Here is a 17,262-nt window from a genome sequence, read left to right as displayed (position 1 = left end):
TCCAAACGGAAACCAAGGACCAGATAGTCACATAGTTATTTTAACAGAACTATTATTCTTTCTAAGCTCACTATTCAGTCTGAGGGAATTCCATCTGGCTGCTGTTAGGCTTCAGTCAGTGAAGACAGATTGTTCACCTACAAATATGGAAGAAGAGGTTGAACCTGACATTTACTCCAGTTGCTGAAGTCAAGTTTCAATGAAAGAACAGGCTTGTACTTATTCTATAACTGAGGAGAGTCTACAAGATCTAGCAGGCAATCGGGAAATACAGGGGAAAAACCATAACTAACCTAACCAAACAAACAAACAAACCAAAACTAAAAAAAAAAAAAACAACAACAACAACAAAAAAAAAAGAATATTGAACAAAACATGTATTTGAAGTCTGAAAAAATCTAGAGATCTGATTTTAGACCATTTTTAATGTAAATTTAGACAGTTTGTATTTTTTTTTTAATCAAGACAGGTTTTCTCTGTCTTGATAAACAGCCTTGGCTGTTCTGGACTCACTTTGTAGACCAGGCTGGCCTCGATCCTCGATCCTTCCGGGGTGCTGGGATTATGGTGTATCCCACCACACCTGGCTTCACAATTTGTCTTCTTAAACAAGCATATTTATTTATTTATTTATGTTTTACTTAACATCCCCACATCTTCATGTGCAAAGTTTGAACATACAATTTGTTATTTATCACCTCCCATACACACACATATATCTTTCATTTTTTTAAGAGTGTTAATGTTGTTTTCTAAATAATGAGTAGAAGGTGGTAGAAATGTGCCGTAAGAGAAAGGTGGTATATCTGTGAAACTGAAATGTTTTGGGTCACACCATCCCTGATGCAATGTTCTAGCAATAAGGTCATAGAGACCTGGTGTTATTTAACTTTTACAAGGGGTAAAATAGCGTAACAGTTACCTCTTAAAGGCCATCTTTCAAAAAGCTTCTTCTAGAAGGCAGGCAAGAAAGGCTTTTTAAAATATACCATTGGCCAGTGAATATTTAGTACAGAATGGCTTATAATTTCGTAGACAAGTAAAAGAAAACAACAACAAAAAATTGCATCCAATTTCTGTTTGGAGGGAGACGTTTGAGTAAATTATGAACTGCCTGTGCACACACAAACATGTACATGAACTAGAACAACGCTTGGCTAGTAAGGTGAGTGAGTGGAATCTATGTTTAGCTAGTGGGACGAACTTTTCTTTTTTTAATTTAATTTTTTATTTTTATTATTAGTTACATTTTATTAACTCTGTATCCCAGCTATATCCTGCTCCCTCATGCCCTCCCAACCCCACCCTCCCTCCCTCATCTCCTCCCTGTCCCTTCCCAAATCCACTGATTGGGGAGGACCTCCTCCCCTTTCATCTGATCCTGTTTTATCAGGTATCTTCAGGACTGGCTGCAAAGTCCTCCTCTGTGGCCTAGCAGGACTGCTCCTCCCTTGGGGGGTGGGGAGGTCAAAGAGCCAGCCATTGAGTTCCTGTCAGAAATAGTCCCTGTTCCCTTTAGTAGGGTAACCTACTTGGTTACTGAGCTACCACGGGCTACATCTGAGCAGACTTTTAAATTAAAAAATTTTGTAGAGTTTATGTTGACCTTTATTCCATCTGGAAAAAAAAATAAACAAGCAGAAGCATAACAAACTCTATATGTGTTATATATTATATATGTTATATGCATATATATATATGTATATATATATATATACATATATATATATATTTGTGAAATGGAGGCGGATAGGTCACCATAGGAATGGGTCTTTTTATTCTGTCTAGGATTTTACAGATCCGGAGACATTGGGGTCTCTGAGTGTACAGCCTTGAAGCTACAGCATGTTCCCATGACGGACATTCTGTCAGAAGTCTTCATTGCTAAAAGAAAACACACAAGCAGCATACCTTAAAAAGCCATGTGAGATGGAGCTGAAGTTTTTAACATAAGCACGGCTTAAAGACATTGAAGCTAAATAAGAAAATAGATGTTCTAATTACTACTAAGACAAAAAGTGCCATGTTCCATTCACTCCATGTATGGACGGATGGATGGATATATGTACGTATGTATGGATTGTTGGGTAGATGGATGGGTAAATTTATGATCGATTGATGGATGGATGGATGGATGGATGATGAGTGGATGGATGGAAAAATGAATAGATGCACAGTTGTATAGATAGAAGAAAAGTAGTTACTAATTAAAAAGATAGATTCACTGCTATTTTTACTGTTGAGGATTTCAGAACCCTGAGAAATTAGGGTCAACGTGGACAAAGTGCAGTATGAAGGGGAGGCTATAAGACTAAGAGCATCTGGATTACCCTATATCCCCTCCCCTCCCCTAAAGTATGATTCATTTAATTGCTGAAAGGGCTCTAGAATAGATGCGATCCAGCAATTGGGTTAGCCCTACTTCTACCTCCATTACAGATGTGGCCTCAGCCCAAGGGAATTGTGCATGTGCAAGAGGTAGGCGATCAGCTGGAGTGGAAAATTCCCACGAGCCATGTAAGATCCCAGGCACCTTGTGAATTCATAGAGTGACTCTGAGGGCCTCACCTATGACACTTATCATCTGCCCATCACTCCACAGGTATGAGCAACAATGACTGAAACTAGGCACACACAATAGCACTGTAATGAAGAAAGGAATATAACCCGATTAGGAAGCAGACAGTTGTAAATGTGCCAGAATCAGGAAAGAAGGCAGCCTGGGAAAACATGAGTAGGGAATCATAGCAAGGCCCCCTTGTTCTTATCATTCACAATGGCCTAGGAAGAGGTGACAGGGAAAAAAAATACAATTTATTTAAATTTTAGGATAATCTTAAGGAAACCAGGCACTTTAAAAAAGAGAGAGAGATGGCCAAGAAGCCAAGATATTATGCCTTTTATTCCTATGCAGCGGAATGTCTGGAGATGTACATTTTAAAAACAGGCCAATGTAAAGACTTGGACCAAATGTATAAAGTCATATTTCTGCAGTGAACTCTTGCTAAAAGAGAGAGGGTTATACAAAGTGAAGGAAAATGAACGTTGTTCAGAAGAACAGGCTGGCAAAGACCCATGCCCTGTGGGATATTTTGATTTCCTTTCCAAATCTCATCTGTTCGTCTAGTTGAGGCCAAATCCAACCTTTGGTTGTCAAACAATGATCTATCCTAGAATAAAGTCTTTCTTAGGAAAGAATCCTGCCTCCTGGCTCAAGGTGACATCTCAACTGAGTGAACTCAAAATAGTCTCTCCTCAAGACACAGACAGTGATTGACAGCCTTGCAGTCATCCTGGTTTCCTTGCTGGTAGCACGAATCTGAACAAGGAAGCTAGCGGCTGTGTACCCAGCCAGTTTAACCTGCAGGACGGCCAGATTCCAGCTGCCCTGTGGCCAGAGTCTCTGAAACCCCATCCTTTTTCTTCCCTGGCTGGGGAGCAAAGCTTTCTGCCAAAACTTCAGGAAACTGTTTAATGCTTCCTCCTCTCAAAATGTGCGTCCTTTTTATGACTGTCCCCTGCTCTGTCTTTACTGTTCATTCTTACAGGCAATAAAATACAGTTTTTAAGTTGTTCTACTTAAAAACCAGTGCAGGTGGGGATCTAATGAAACTGATGTTATAAAATTAATAAGCATATTGTGCTGTGCTCGTTAAGATTCTGTGTCCATATTCAATGGATGATGAGTAACTCTTCTTCCAAGGTCCACTTTGAGGCAGAAGAAGGTGTTAGAAGAGAGGAAGAAAGAATTCAGTAAAGATGAGAACCTCTCCAACCGTTTGGACAATCTTCCTTCATCCTTCTGCCAGTTCCCACCTTACAGTCTTAATTTAAAAAATACAAACCTCTTTTGAATTGACATCTTTATTCTCAGCAAGTATGAAGGAGAAGAAAATTGAAGGCTTTCTTTAAAGTGAAGTACTAAATGCAGGAAGCTAAAACTATTTTTAAAAAGTAGACAAGGCTTAAAACATTGGTGTTTTGACACTATTAGAAAAACTTGGAGAATTCACTCAGTTACCCTTCTTTGCCAATGTAAGTGGCCCTGTGACCTCATCACTGTCTAGCTGGAACACCACAGAGAGACTCAGCTTCCCAGTTCAGCTTGTTCAGCCTTGGAAAAGTCGTTGAACTCCTTGCCTCCATTTTCTAGATTGTGATGCATACACCATTATAGCGTCCAACAGCATAAGTGCTCCACGGATTGTGTCAATATTTTTAAAAGACCTACAAGAGCAGCATGCACACAATCGGTGCTCTGTAAATGCTGGCCATTATTACTGAAAACCTTGCCTTGCGTTCATTTCCTATTTAAAATACACAATCTTTAGAATTAATGTTTTGAGTATTTCATTATAGATATATAATAGTAGTATTCAATGTTGGGAAAAATATTTGTTTCTTTTTTCTTTCTTTCTTTTCCTTTCTCTTCTTCCTTTTTTTTCTTCCTTATCCTCAGAAACAGTTTTGCATCCCGACTGCCCTTTTTATACCCAACCTCTCAGACAATCAGGAAAGATAATGGTGAACAGATACAAACCTGTAGACAATGGAACACTTCTCTATCAAGGGTGTGACACTCCCTGCCAATCATAATTATCATGACAAACTGATCAGGAATAAATTGAGTTGACAAATTCAGCTAGGGAAAAATACAGTCATGACTCATGTGTCGCTTCTGATGCCACCTGCTCAAAACACCTCTCCAATCCCACCTGTCAGAATGAACTCTCTCACTGCCGTAGCCCAGAGTAACCTTGGACTTGACTCTGAGACAAGCTTCTCCAAGCTTGTGCATTCTTCTCTTGATGCACTGTGTTATGAACTCCTGAAAGGAAGTTTATTTGTCTCCTTTACCTTCATATCCCAGCTCCAAATACCTCCAAATGAGGAAAGTAAGTAGTACTTGTTGAAGGAAGCTAAAAGAGCTGGCTTAGTGGTATGAGAGAGTACAAACTTCTTAGCATAAGATTATTATTTCTTGAACATAGATCGTGAGTTAAACGAATAGTTCCATAATGGAAGTGTGAGAAAATATCATTATTTTCATTTCCTAAGAGGGTTGAAGCTTGGAGTTTCTCAGGGGGTTAGACATTGCACAGTGTAAATAGAAGAAACAAAATGTAAGTTTTACCTTATTCCCTTCATTTGCAAGTAGAAAATAAGGACACGGTGATGGCTGCATTATGGTTTAATCTCATATAATCCGTTCGGATACTGACTGTGGCTGGAGGAATGCATCCTCTTTAGAGCAGCCATTTCACAACATCCTGAACTTACTGCCATCTTCAAATACCACAGGTCAACTAGATTGCTAATACGACCCCATAAGGGGCATCCTTGGAAACTCCCACACAGCAGCCTTTCGAACAGCTTCTGTGCACAGATGATGTGGCTCTGTGGCCTGTCCTGCCCTGCTTGGATGCTGTGGGTGACCCGATCCTTCATCTGTTACGCTGCATCTTCTGTGGGCTATCACAAGAGTGCCCGTACCGGTTGAACTTGTCTGCATGTGATCATGGGACTGGCTGCCAACTTCTCCTTTTCAGAGCTGCGAGACGAACCAACTCTTTTCCATATGGAAACTCAACCAGCCCTGCGTGAATGCGATGCATTCGTGTCTGAGGCAAGTCTGTTAAATTCCACTGTGACCTCTCAGGGACACATTTATTATTTGGAGAAGCATTCTGAGTCCGTAAACTAGTCTGCCCTTTCTGGCTTCTTCAGTCACATCATTTAGTTTGTAAATTTTTAATCTCTTAGCCATTTTATAACTCTCATTTGATTAGCCTTTACAAAGTCTCTTACATAGATTTTACATGATAAGACAGAAGAATGAGCAAATCCCATACATTAACCATATACTAATTAATAAATAAAACCAAAAGTATGAAAATAAAATGTTTTGAAATTACCAAGTCTCTTAACCTAGTGTTATCAACAAGCTATCTAAATTATGACTTTCTTTTTTTCCTTTGAATTTTGCACAAATTAAACCAAACAACTGTGAAAGACTAACAGTTTAAAGTAAGGCCCTTTAAAAATAAAATTCAAAGCATTTTCTGTTTTCAATTTAGATTCAGTCAGACTATTAGATAATCATATCATGAAAGCCATGGAAGCCAACATGGGAAAAATCCAAGGTGATGGCCATTAATGGCAACGTGGAAAACACAAGGCAATCAAAGTCATATTCAGCCCGCACCCCTGCCAAATACAGGCAACTCTCTACAACAGCCACGTTCAATCTTCCTTTCGTTGCACCCCTTCACTACAGTTCCTCAGGTTGTGGTGACCTCCAACCATAAAATCATTCCCGTTGCCACTTCATAACTGTAATTTTGCTACTCTTTAGGCCACCTCTGTGAAAGGATCAGCAGCCCCGAAGAGGTCACTACCCACAGGTTGAGAACTATTTCTCTAGATGGATAAGGGCTCAGCAGTTGCTCTGAGCCTCCCGTACAGTAAAACTGGGCCAAACTAATAGTGATGCCTTTTGGGTTAAAGATTCTCATTATGTTTGGTTTTTTTTTTTTTTTTTCCCCTCAGTTTCAAGTAAGTATTCTATGGTGAAGTTACGGTCATTGGCAGCACTGGGAATGGAGAAGGCAATCCATAGACAATAGCCATGTGGAGGAAGCATCTGACGGGGTTCACATCCCGACAGAAAGAGACAGCACCAGCAGGTCCTACAAAGGCTTATTGCTTACTCTTCCATCTATGGGAACATTTAGCATCTAAATCTCAGGAAGCATAAAGGATTTAAGTGCTTGTGGCTAGCACTAGCGTCTGAGTGCATGCTGCTAAAACTTCATATACCCATTTCTGTTACTCGTGAGTTATGAGTTTAATTCTGAGAACATCAATTCAGACACTGTGGCCTCATTTCTGCTGGTCTCTAAACCTCCTCCAGTCCTTATCAGAGCTGCTTTTCTTTTTTTCCCTGCATGGTCTACATCGTCTTCAACAACAAGCTGAGTCCTCCCTCTCCATGGACTTCACCATGAGACTGCTCATCATAGACTTTTCTTTCTTTCTTTCTTCCTTCCTTCCTTCCTTCCTTCCTTCCTTCCTTCCTTCCTTTCTTTCTTTCTTTCTTTCTTTCTTTCTTTCTTTCTTTCTTTCTTTCTTTCTTTCTTTTCTGCTTTGTTTTTATTTCTCTTTTACGCTTGAGGATATTGCTACCACTATTTTGGTTTTATGTAGATGTGTCTGTTCCTTGAGTTACCTTTGTTCTCCAAACACAGGGCGATCCTACATATACTTACGAAAGCAAGAGGGTAAGAGGATGACTTCTCTTTGGTACCACAGAGAACACACATGAATGCATGTGCGGGCCCGCGCGCGCGCGCGCGCGCGCGCACACACACACACACACACACACACACACCTACACACCAGTCTCTGAAACAGCTTACTAGCTGAATGTTTTGTTGTTTTTCTTTCTTCCTGAGATTGGGTAGGATTAAGTAGGAGTAAGAACTCAGATACCAGGGACCCTTATATCCTAAGGTAGCTGCTTTATGCTTATTACTGCCTGAGTCATCTCTGCAGTTGGTATGGGTGCAAGCTTAAATTCCACACTGATAGATGTCATAACTTTGCTTAAAGATATAAATGTCTTTTAAATTGGTGGCTACTTTTTTTTTTTTAAGTTGGCTCCTCTTAAAATATCCAGGTAGTACAAGTGGCAGAAAGTAATGTATTGGTATTGACTCTGCTGCATGATCAAAGCTCCTGAGAAATAACAACACACCTCCTTGCCCTCACTGTCCCTGAGCTGTCCTGTCTAACAGGTGTCACCGCCCCCTCAGCTACAAACAAGGAGCTCGCAATAGTTCTCCAGTAATAGCTCTGTTGTCATAATCACTGAAAGAGGATGGGAGTCAAACAGCCCAAGTGCCAGTGTTAAATCTGTAAATCACACAGGTATCCACCAAGTGGAGGCAAGCTCATCAAATCCAGCACACAGGCTCTGCAAAGTGGAAGGAAGCTCAAGACGTAACGCATAAAAATTAACTGTGTGCTGCACCTCATGGACAGTGAGAACACATTAGTGTATTCAGCTGGGAGAGGACCAGGGTGAAGATCCTGGGCAGGATTAATCCTGCCTGATTAATCCTCCTGATTAATCAGATCACCAGGCCCAGTCACATCCTAGAAAACATCCTGGACCCGTTTTTTATCATCAATGTTTGCATTTCACAGTTGTCAGTTTTTAACACAGTTTTAAAACATATTGAGCTACCTTATAGAAACAGATTCTGAACATTGCTAAAGCTAAACTTCTCAGAAATGAATATAAGCAGCTGTTTGAAGGCATCCGAGTACCACAATCACCAAAATGTGAGTAAGACGCCACTCTGTGCCTGTGGTTAAGTGAAACGTTGTGCATCTGGCTACTTTAGATGTTTAATTATCTGTGCAAAACTACCCAGCCTGGTAAATGAGCATATTTTCTCCATTTCTGGCTAACATTTGGCCAACATTGTAATATGTTTGAAATGGAGTATTGCTTGCATAAGTAAACAAAAAGCAGTATGCTGACTCCTAGAGCATACATTATTCTCTGTAGTAACACGTTGGGAATGCACAAATTGAGCTGAGTATCAAGGTATCTGTCAAGTTATTACCCTGTCACTGGAATATTTGCAATTGCAGTAACACCTGTGGCTAAACTTTAGTCAGAAATGTGATTCACGAATTGTCATGTATATGCCTTAAGAAGTACTATTGTCTAGCAGAGAAAGGAGAGGTTATTAAATACAGAAGGCAGGCAATTTAAAATCAGGCAGTGGAAACCACCAAGCCCACAAACGAGAACACAAATCCCCAACACGTGGGGAGATGGATTTGACCCACTGACAGACCGGTTAGGGTTACAATCTGGGGATTCAGCCATGCCAACAGCTTCCAAAAGAAGCAGAGGAGAGTGTGTTTAATTTACAGCATTAGATACCAAGTCAGCAATACCAACCAACCAACAGGTTCAAGACAAGACGAAGAGCAAGTAAATCGCATGCATTGTCTGCAAGGGTATTGACAATGGTAAGAACTTCAAGACCATCCACATAAGCTATAATCAATGTAGAATAAACTGAAAAGGTATAGTTTTGAAAATTGTTGATGCACCTTTGTAGCACAGTGACCAGGAATTGGGAATGGGAGGAAAGTCTGTCCATAATATTCTGGTGGACAATGGAGGGAAATAAGATTACAAATCTCACCTTTCAACTTTGGCCTCCAAGATGACTTAGAAATAACCTGCCTTAGGCATATCTTTCTGCATGACTCTCAGCGGAGGTAACTGACCTGAGAGGGCCTTTCTTAAAGGTCCAGTCTTAGCTCATGGCTTGGTAAGAAAGCAGAAAAGAATACACTGGGGGAACCCTTCATATGTCCTTCCTTTGTGGTCTTAACTCTGGGTTTTTATTTTAAAATTATATTGGAAGGAGCTGATAGAAAAAATCATACCATGACGTGATTCTGTGTGACAGCCCAAACAGAGGGAAGACCTTAAAAGAAAAACTCAGTTCTTCCTGCACAGACAACAGCTTAGAGGAAAATAAGGTGTACGTCTCCCACATCAACCTTCTCATGGCAGAGGTCATGGGTGGCCAATATTTTAATATCTCCAAAGCCTGGCCAAATTTTGGGAATGGAATGTATACTCAATTGCATGCTACAAGGAATTCTATTTAGCAAACAAGGTAAATTACCATGAATCATTATGGGATGTTCCTTTCCCATAATGCTCATGCGGTACAGCCTCAGTCTCCCAGGGTGAGTCTCATAACAGGAACACACAACCAGCATTCTGAAGGTGAGCTACCAGACTCCCTCCCTCCTTCAGATGACACACACATTGCTGAGGACAAAAACCAAAGCAGGTGGTGATAAAGTACAAATCAGTCATATTCCTGACTAAGGACACTAAGTAAACAGCGATGCAAGGTCCAAATAACTTTTCCCATGAAAACAGACTATGCCTCCTTCTTGAAACAACTAAATAGCTCTCTTATTTACAGCTATATAAGCGCGAGCTGTCTTGCAGGATAATTCATTTCTAAATAGAAATGTCTAAATAGAAGCCACTATCTAGCTATTATGAGTAGATGCAGGAAACTAATCTAGAATGTCCTGTAGGTTGAGAGGAGCAAAGTAAAATCCCCATGTTGTCTCTGCAGGAGTTTTCTTTACTTCCCCAATGGCATAGCCTCACTGGAGGACCATTAATCTCAAAATAAAATTAAGTTTTTGAACTGGATTTCTGCTGTTTATCACCAAAATAATATAAATAAACACAAATTTGATTTGTATACGGGTGCATCTTCTGTTATCCAAAGCTTTGTTTGTAACATTAACTGTTTAAAAAATGCTTGTTTAAGAACACCTATTCGCTCTAGGGCATGTCACCTTTTGTGCCTCTACCATGTGCAGAAATCATTATGCTCCTGGCAAATTTCAGACATGGCATTGTCTAACTGGGTTGCTTGTGACTGAAGGAGACAGGTACATCCACGCATCCTTCTTCTCTTGAGATAAGGTTCAGTTCCAGGCATGTGGCACTGGGCAACCCCTAGCCTTACATTTCCTTCTTTGGTACCCAGTCCTACGAAGAGATTTGCAAACTTTACCGTGGTCAGGGCATGGTCCCTGAAAACAGAACTGATAGATGGAAGAGACAGGGATGACATTGCCGCCCAGACACACCCCTCCATCCCCGCCTCTCCCTCCCCAGCTGAGTCTTAGGTAACTCCACCCTCCACATCCACCCTTGACTGGCATTTTTAATGTCTGCGGGTTTTTTCCACTCCCTGTGTGGCTAGTGCAGAACTGTTTTTTAAGTATCTACCACTGGCCTCCTAGCCTAAAGGGGCTTAAGAATACAAGCCAGGAATGGGAAGTAGAAACAGCTCTCTTGCTTGACTGTCCCGGGAAGAAGCCATTTTGTAAGAAAATTTTATGCTTTTTAAGAACTTTTTACAAGTCCAGAATTTTTGAGTAAGAACATGGCTGTAAATGTCCTAGTGTTCTCTTTTACCCTAAGATAAGCACGTAAGATGGTGAGTCCTCATGATCTCTCAGTATCCTTCCCATGGGTGATGATATGCTGTCCCTTTTATAGTTTCAACCCAGGAAATTTTATCCCTACTAAGTGTCTGATGTAAATTATGCTAGATAAACTCTGTTAAGACTACCTTGTTTTCTCTCTCTGTCTCTGCCTGTCTGTCTCTCATGTATCTATCTGTCTGTCTGTCTGTCTCTCTCTCTCGTGCTCTTCTCTGTTTGTCTGCCTCTCTACCTTTTGAGTTTCATGATGTCACTTTGTAGCCCAGGCTTGCTTGACTTGTTATCTTCTGGCTTCTACCTCCCAAGTGCTGAGATTACAAGTGTGCAAAACCTAGCCTACAGGTAACGTTATCATTTCTACATAAATCTAGGCTTTAAAGAAATAATAATAATAAAACAAAGAGAGGTTCGTACTTCCAGAATAGATCAGGGTAAGGCAGAATTTTTCTTCCTCATATCATTGTCAGACAGTAGCTCAGGTTCATGTCTTGAATATGCACTTGACCGTGGTGATGAAGAATGGGTCAATGTCCCAGCTGTGGTTATTCAGTAATAGTCTGACTGACTGTGGCTGCTAAATCTAACTGAAGTCCACCACTAGGAGACATGAGACAAGAACTGATTTCCACAATGACAGAGGAAAGCCCCTGTTAAGGGGGATCTTTCCAGATATACCATATTCCTTGAGCCAAGACAAGGAATATGGTTCCTAAAAAATGTTTCCTAAAAAAAAAAAATGAGCACTTTTTTATGATTTGGCTATGTTTATTTTATGTGTATGTGTGTACCTGTGTGTATATGTGTGTACTTGAACAACAAGGTACAGAAGAATATAGAACCTCCCAGAGAGAAATGCACTATTTATGTGTATATTTCTTCTGTAATCTAAAATTTAGCTCCTTGGCAAAAGACTGGAGTAATGTAATACTAAATCACACTCTAACCTCTTACATCCAGAATCAAGGTGAACATGTTGAGCTATGCTCTTTCTAAAAGCCTTTACAGCTTCTTAAGGTCATTGATTATAAATTGTTATTCACTGTTTTAAAAAAAATATTCTTATTTTTATGAAATTGCTTAAAAAGATACTGTTCAGTGAAACTGGCACCTTCTCAAAAAGTTAAAATAGACTCAGTTCATTTGTTGTAGCAGGCATTCAAAATTAGGACCTTTCAATGCTTCTACTGACAGAGCGGGTTCAGTAAACCGTAATTAGGTCTGAAGGTTGTGGCATATTTGGCAACATTCCTCATTTCTACCCACAAGATGCTACTCAGTACAACCTCTGCCCAGCTGTGATTATCAGAAACATCAGCAGATAGTTCGTAACGTGGAAACGGTGGGACTTCATGGAGAATTATTTTGACGCAGAGCAGAGGTTGGGTGAAGGCTGACCAGTGTTAGGGAAATAGAATTATTCAGGTCCTAGAGGCACGAAATTGTGTGATAGGAATAAAAGTGTTCCTTGTAGCTGCTATCTAAAAGTCATGGTAAGCCTTGAAAGGTAAATCAGTCAGAAAGAAAGACAGGCACCCTATCATAGAAGGTCAGCTTTGGTTTGCTACTTGAAAACTGAGTATATTTCATATCACTCCTTGATCATGGAGGTTTTGCAGAAGTATCTTTGTAAAGGTGAATTAAGTCCAATTCATAGATCAGGTATATTTCATAGCACAAACACATTGAGTCAAGTGATTTGTTCTTAGCATTGCTAATCTATTACTTCATTTTAAAGACACTTGTATAAGCTCAGCTCCTCGTGTCCTCATAAATTTTTGCCCCAAATAGTTTTCATTAGCATCTTTGTTGATTTCTAGCTCTGCAGGCATTGCATCAAAACTCTGGGTTTATCTAGGCAGTGCTTGAAAGAAATGATTTATCTGTCTGCCTTCTATTTCAGGCAGTGCCACTGACTCACACAATGAGACACTTGACCTACTTAAAGCCAGCCTGGGATCTGAAGAAGCTGGGCCTTCTTTCTTAACAGCCACAACCCTGACATTTCCTGGTAAAAGGATATTTAAATTTAAACAGGTGAGTTCTCTGCTCTCAGGTGAGTTCCTGTGTAGTAGTGTTGCCAAAGGTTAAGTTCCGGAGTGGGCAATCCATGATAGGCCAGAAACACCCTGTCTGTTTCCCTGTAAAACCTGAACTTTTTAAATCAGAGTATGCTGTCCATTCTTGGTCTTCTCTTTTATGAAAAGATGTGATTAAGTTTCACTTCAACAAATCCTTATCCCATGCCCTCTGAGCCATGCATCTAATATGAGTACTACTTAGCAGATTAAAAATTGATTCAGACCTAACATAGAAAAAGTGGAGATCATTTGGAGGCATTGTGCTATGGGCAGGATTACAGAAACACAGAGCAGACAGCCATGCCACTTTGGAGTGGTTTGCTCCTGAGAATCTTCTGGAAAGAGAGACGGCCTCCTAAAAGTACTCCGTGAGAGAACTCTACAAGGGTAAAGCTAACTGACATGGTGATGAACAGGAAGAAGACTGATGGAGAAAAGAGTGGTCAAGGTGGCAGTGCTAGAAAACCACAGCACGTGTGTAGAAGATGCATCTCAGAGGAAGGGGGAGGAGACAGAGAATTATGCTAGAGGAGCTGACAAAGAGATGGTGCTTTAACACATGGGCACAGGAGAGTGTGGAAAGGTTTATGTAGCAACATGATACAGGTTGATGCTTTTGAGAAGTTACTGACTAGTTCTGCAGAAGACCTATTTAGCAGAGAACAATACTAGAAGTTAGGAAACAGCTGCCCCGGAGAGGGAGAACATGGGCCAGGGTGGCAGCGGGGATAAAAGGAACAGCTTCTGCTGACTATTAGAACAAATGGGCTGATGACTGGGTGCACTGTATGAGGTATGGACTGTGAATGAAGAGGTGGATTAAAAAGTGGGCCTCTAATTGGAATTATCTTAATTACCACACCTGAAAAATAAAAATTTATGATATCAGCTAAGTATTAACTCAAATATCAAGGATGTGAGGTAAACTATCCCAAAGACCAAGGGCAGGTGATAGAATGGTGGTTGAGATAAAAGAAAAAACATATACAAATTAATCTCCTAAAACAACGTAGGCTACTGTCGTCACCCTGGGTTGTATCTCAGCAATTGAGGATAAGTCTCTGCTACTGAAAACACTGAGCACTGAGGGCACAGGACTTGAATGACTCAAGATAAATCTAACCAGAAAGCTCCCATTCTGAGGTCTATTGTCTATGGTACCATTAAATACCTTGCAAGCATCCAAAGGAGGGAAACAGTTAACAGTCCTACCCAGCTGGAACACCTACAAACCACAACAATGACCAACATGGAAAGACATTTGTAGAGTACAATGTGCAGCATTCACATGTTGGCAGAAACTCACAGCTCTCCACTTGGCCGGCATTAGCTTCTTGCCACATTCTAAGTCTTACACCTTCAGATAAGTGTTGCTACCACCCATTCATCAAATTAGCTGCTTTTTACAAGAGGATGGAGAACACTACAGGGGGAAAAAAATACTAGAACGCATAATGAAGAGCCCATCACATAGTGAGTAGCCCAGCATCAATTGGTCTTTCTCCATCAAAGCTTCTGCTTCTGTAGCTAAGGGAACGTCATAGAAGAGGGGATGGAAAGATTGCGAGCGTCACAATACTGGGAAATATGCTAGGAAACTCTCTCTGCTAGAAATGGCTGCATACACAAGATTAGGAAGATGGCGATACCAATACGCACAGTAATGCAGAAGGGGGCAGTTTTCAAAGGCTCCACCCCTCGACAAAAAAGTATGTTGATAGGAGAGGGAGAACGAGCCTCTCTCAAGCATGAGTCCCCGTACTGGTTTTCTAATATAAAGTGTCAGCAAAAAAAAAATGGACTCAATAAGTTCTATTTATATGTTTGTGCATATGTATACACACACATATGTGTGTGATAATCATAATCAAGTCAAAAGAGGTTGTCAGTTTGAGGGTTGGGGTTCACAGGAGAAGTTAGAGGTAGAGAAGCTGGGAGAGACTGAAGGGAGGAAAGGAGAGGGGGAACTTGATGTAATTCTAGTTCAAATGAAAAGGAACAAATTTTGTTTTAAAAGAAGAAATAAAAGTAGGAGTTAAAACAAAAAGAAGGAATAAAAAATTAATAGAGTAATTTCATACCAGCAAGGCAAATATCGTTGTTACCAAAAAAATTAAAAAAATAAACAGATCGATAAATAATAATACTATATGTGCGAAGTTTGCTTCTTCTGTGTATTAAAGGACTAACTGGACATAGGGAAGCACTTAACAAATTTTCGTTGGTAAAAATTCCAAATGGAGGCTGGGGAGATGGCTCAGCGAAGAGCCCTTGCTATTCTTGCAGAGGACTGGACTTGGGATCTCGGCACCTCGTGGAGAGACCCACAGTTGTCAGTAACTCGGGCTCCAGGAATTCAATGCCCTGCTTAGCGCTTGAGATACCAGCTCTCAGGCACACATAACCACACACACACACATGCACATATTTGCACACAAACACATACACAGTCGCTCACAGGTGCACAAGAATGTGCACACGCATGCTCGCTCACTCACAGACACAATACACAAACAAATAAAAATAAATTCTTTTTTTAAGACCCAAAGGAAAGTATAAAACCAGAGACAGAAGGCAGATTAACGTAAGGGAATGTATATTAAGTTACAAAACATTTTCGCAAAACATTGCTCATCAAGGGCTCTTAGGTCTCAGAAACCAGGAGAAACCTCAATTCAGTGTTCAGGAGCTGGGACCCTTGAGCCCTGGGTCTCTGCTGGACCCCTGACTCTGCAAGTCAGTAGAATATGGCCTCTGGCAAACTTCTTAACTACAAGGAGACTCATTTTTCTAACTGTAACAAATAAGAATAAATAAGGATTGAACCTCTGCTGTTGGGGTTTCCAGGATTAAAGAAAGTTGTCCTCAGAAACTAATTACTACAGTAGTTGGATATAAAGAAATTGCTACAACAGATAGTCTGGAGGTATCTCCATCTCTAATCTCAAGCTGTACTACAGAGCAATAGTTATAAAAACTGCATGGTATTGGCATAGAAACAGAATAGTGGATCAATGGAAACAAATAGAAGACCCAGAAATAAACCCACACATCTCTGATACTAGATTTTTGACAAAGAAGCCAAAACCATTCAATGAAAAAAAAAGACAGCATCTTCAACAAATGGTGCTGGTCCAACTGGATGTCTACATGCAGAAAAATGAAAATAGATCCATATTTATCACACTGCACAAAACTGAAGTCCAAGTGAATCAAAGACCTCAGCATAAAACCAGACACACTAAACCTGTTAGAAAAAAAAGTGGGGAAGACCCTAGAACTCATTGGCTCAGGAGACAACTTCCTGAATAGAACACCAACAGCACAGGCTCTAAGAGCAACAATCAATAAATGGAACCTCATGAAACTGAAAAGATTCTGTAAAGCAAAAGACACTGTCATCAGAACAAAACGAAAGCCTACAGACTGGGAAAGGATCTTCACCAACCCAACATCTGACAGAGGGCTAATACCCAGTATATATAAAGAACCCAAGAAGTTAAAAAGCAACAAATCAGTTAATCCAATTTAAAAATGGGGTACAGAGATAAACAGAGAATTCTCAATAGAGGAATACTGAATGGCAGAAAAACACTTAAAGAAATGCTCAACATCCTTAGCCATCAGGGAGATGCAAATCAAAATGACCCTGAGATTTCACCTTACACCCATCAGAATGGCTAAGATCAAAAGCTCAAGTGACAGCACATGCTGGAGAGGTTGTGGAGAAAGAGGAACCCTCCTCCATTGCTGGTGGGAATGTAAACTTGTACAACCACTTTGGAAATCAATCTGGTGCTATGTCAGACATTCAGGAAGATCAAGATCACACTATACCACTCCTAAGCATATATCCAAAAGATGCTCAAGTACACAACAAGGACATTTGTTCAACCATATTTGTAGCAGCTTTATTTGTAATAGCCAGAACCTGGAAACAACCCAGATGTCCCTCAGTTGAAGAATGGATACAGAAATTGTGGTACATTTACACAATGGAATACTACTCAGCAATTAAAAACAAGGAAATCATGAAATTTGCACACAAATGGTGGGACCTAGAAAAGATCATCCTGAGTGAAGTATCCCAGAAGCAGAAAGACACACATGG

The sequence above is a fragment of the Psammomys obesus genome, unplaced genomic scaffold (assembly GCF_907164565.1).
Source record: "Psammomys obesus unplaced genomic scaffold, mPsaObe1.curated_primary_1811, whole genome shotgun sequence".
NCBI classification, from domain to species: Eukaryota; Metazoa; Chordata; class Mammalia; order Rodentia; family Muridae; genus Psammomys; species Psammomys obesus.
Note: the sequence above shows the minus strand (reverse complement) of the source record.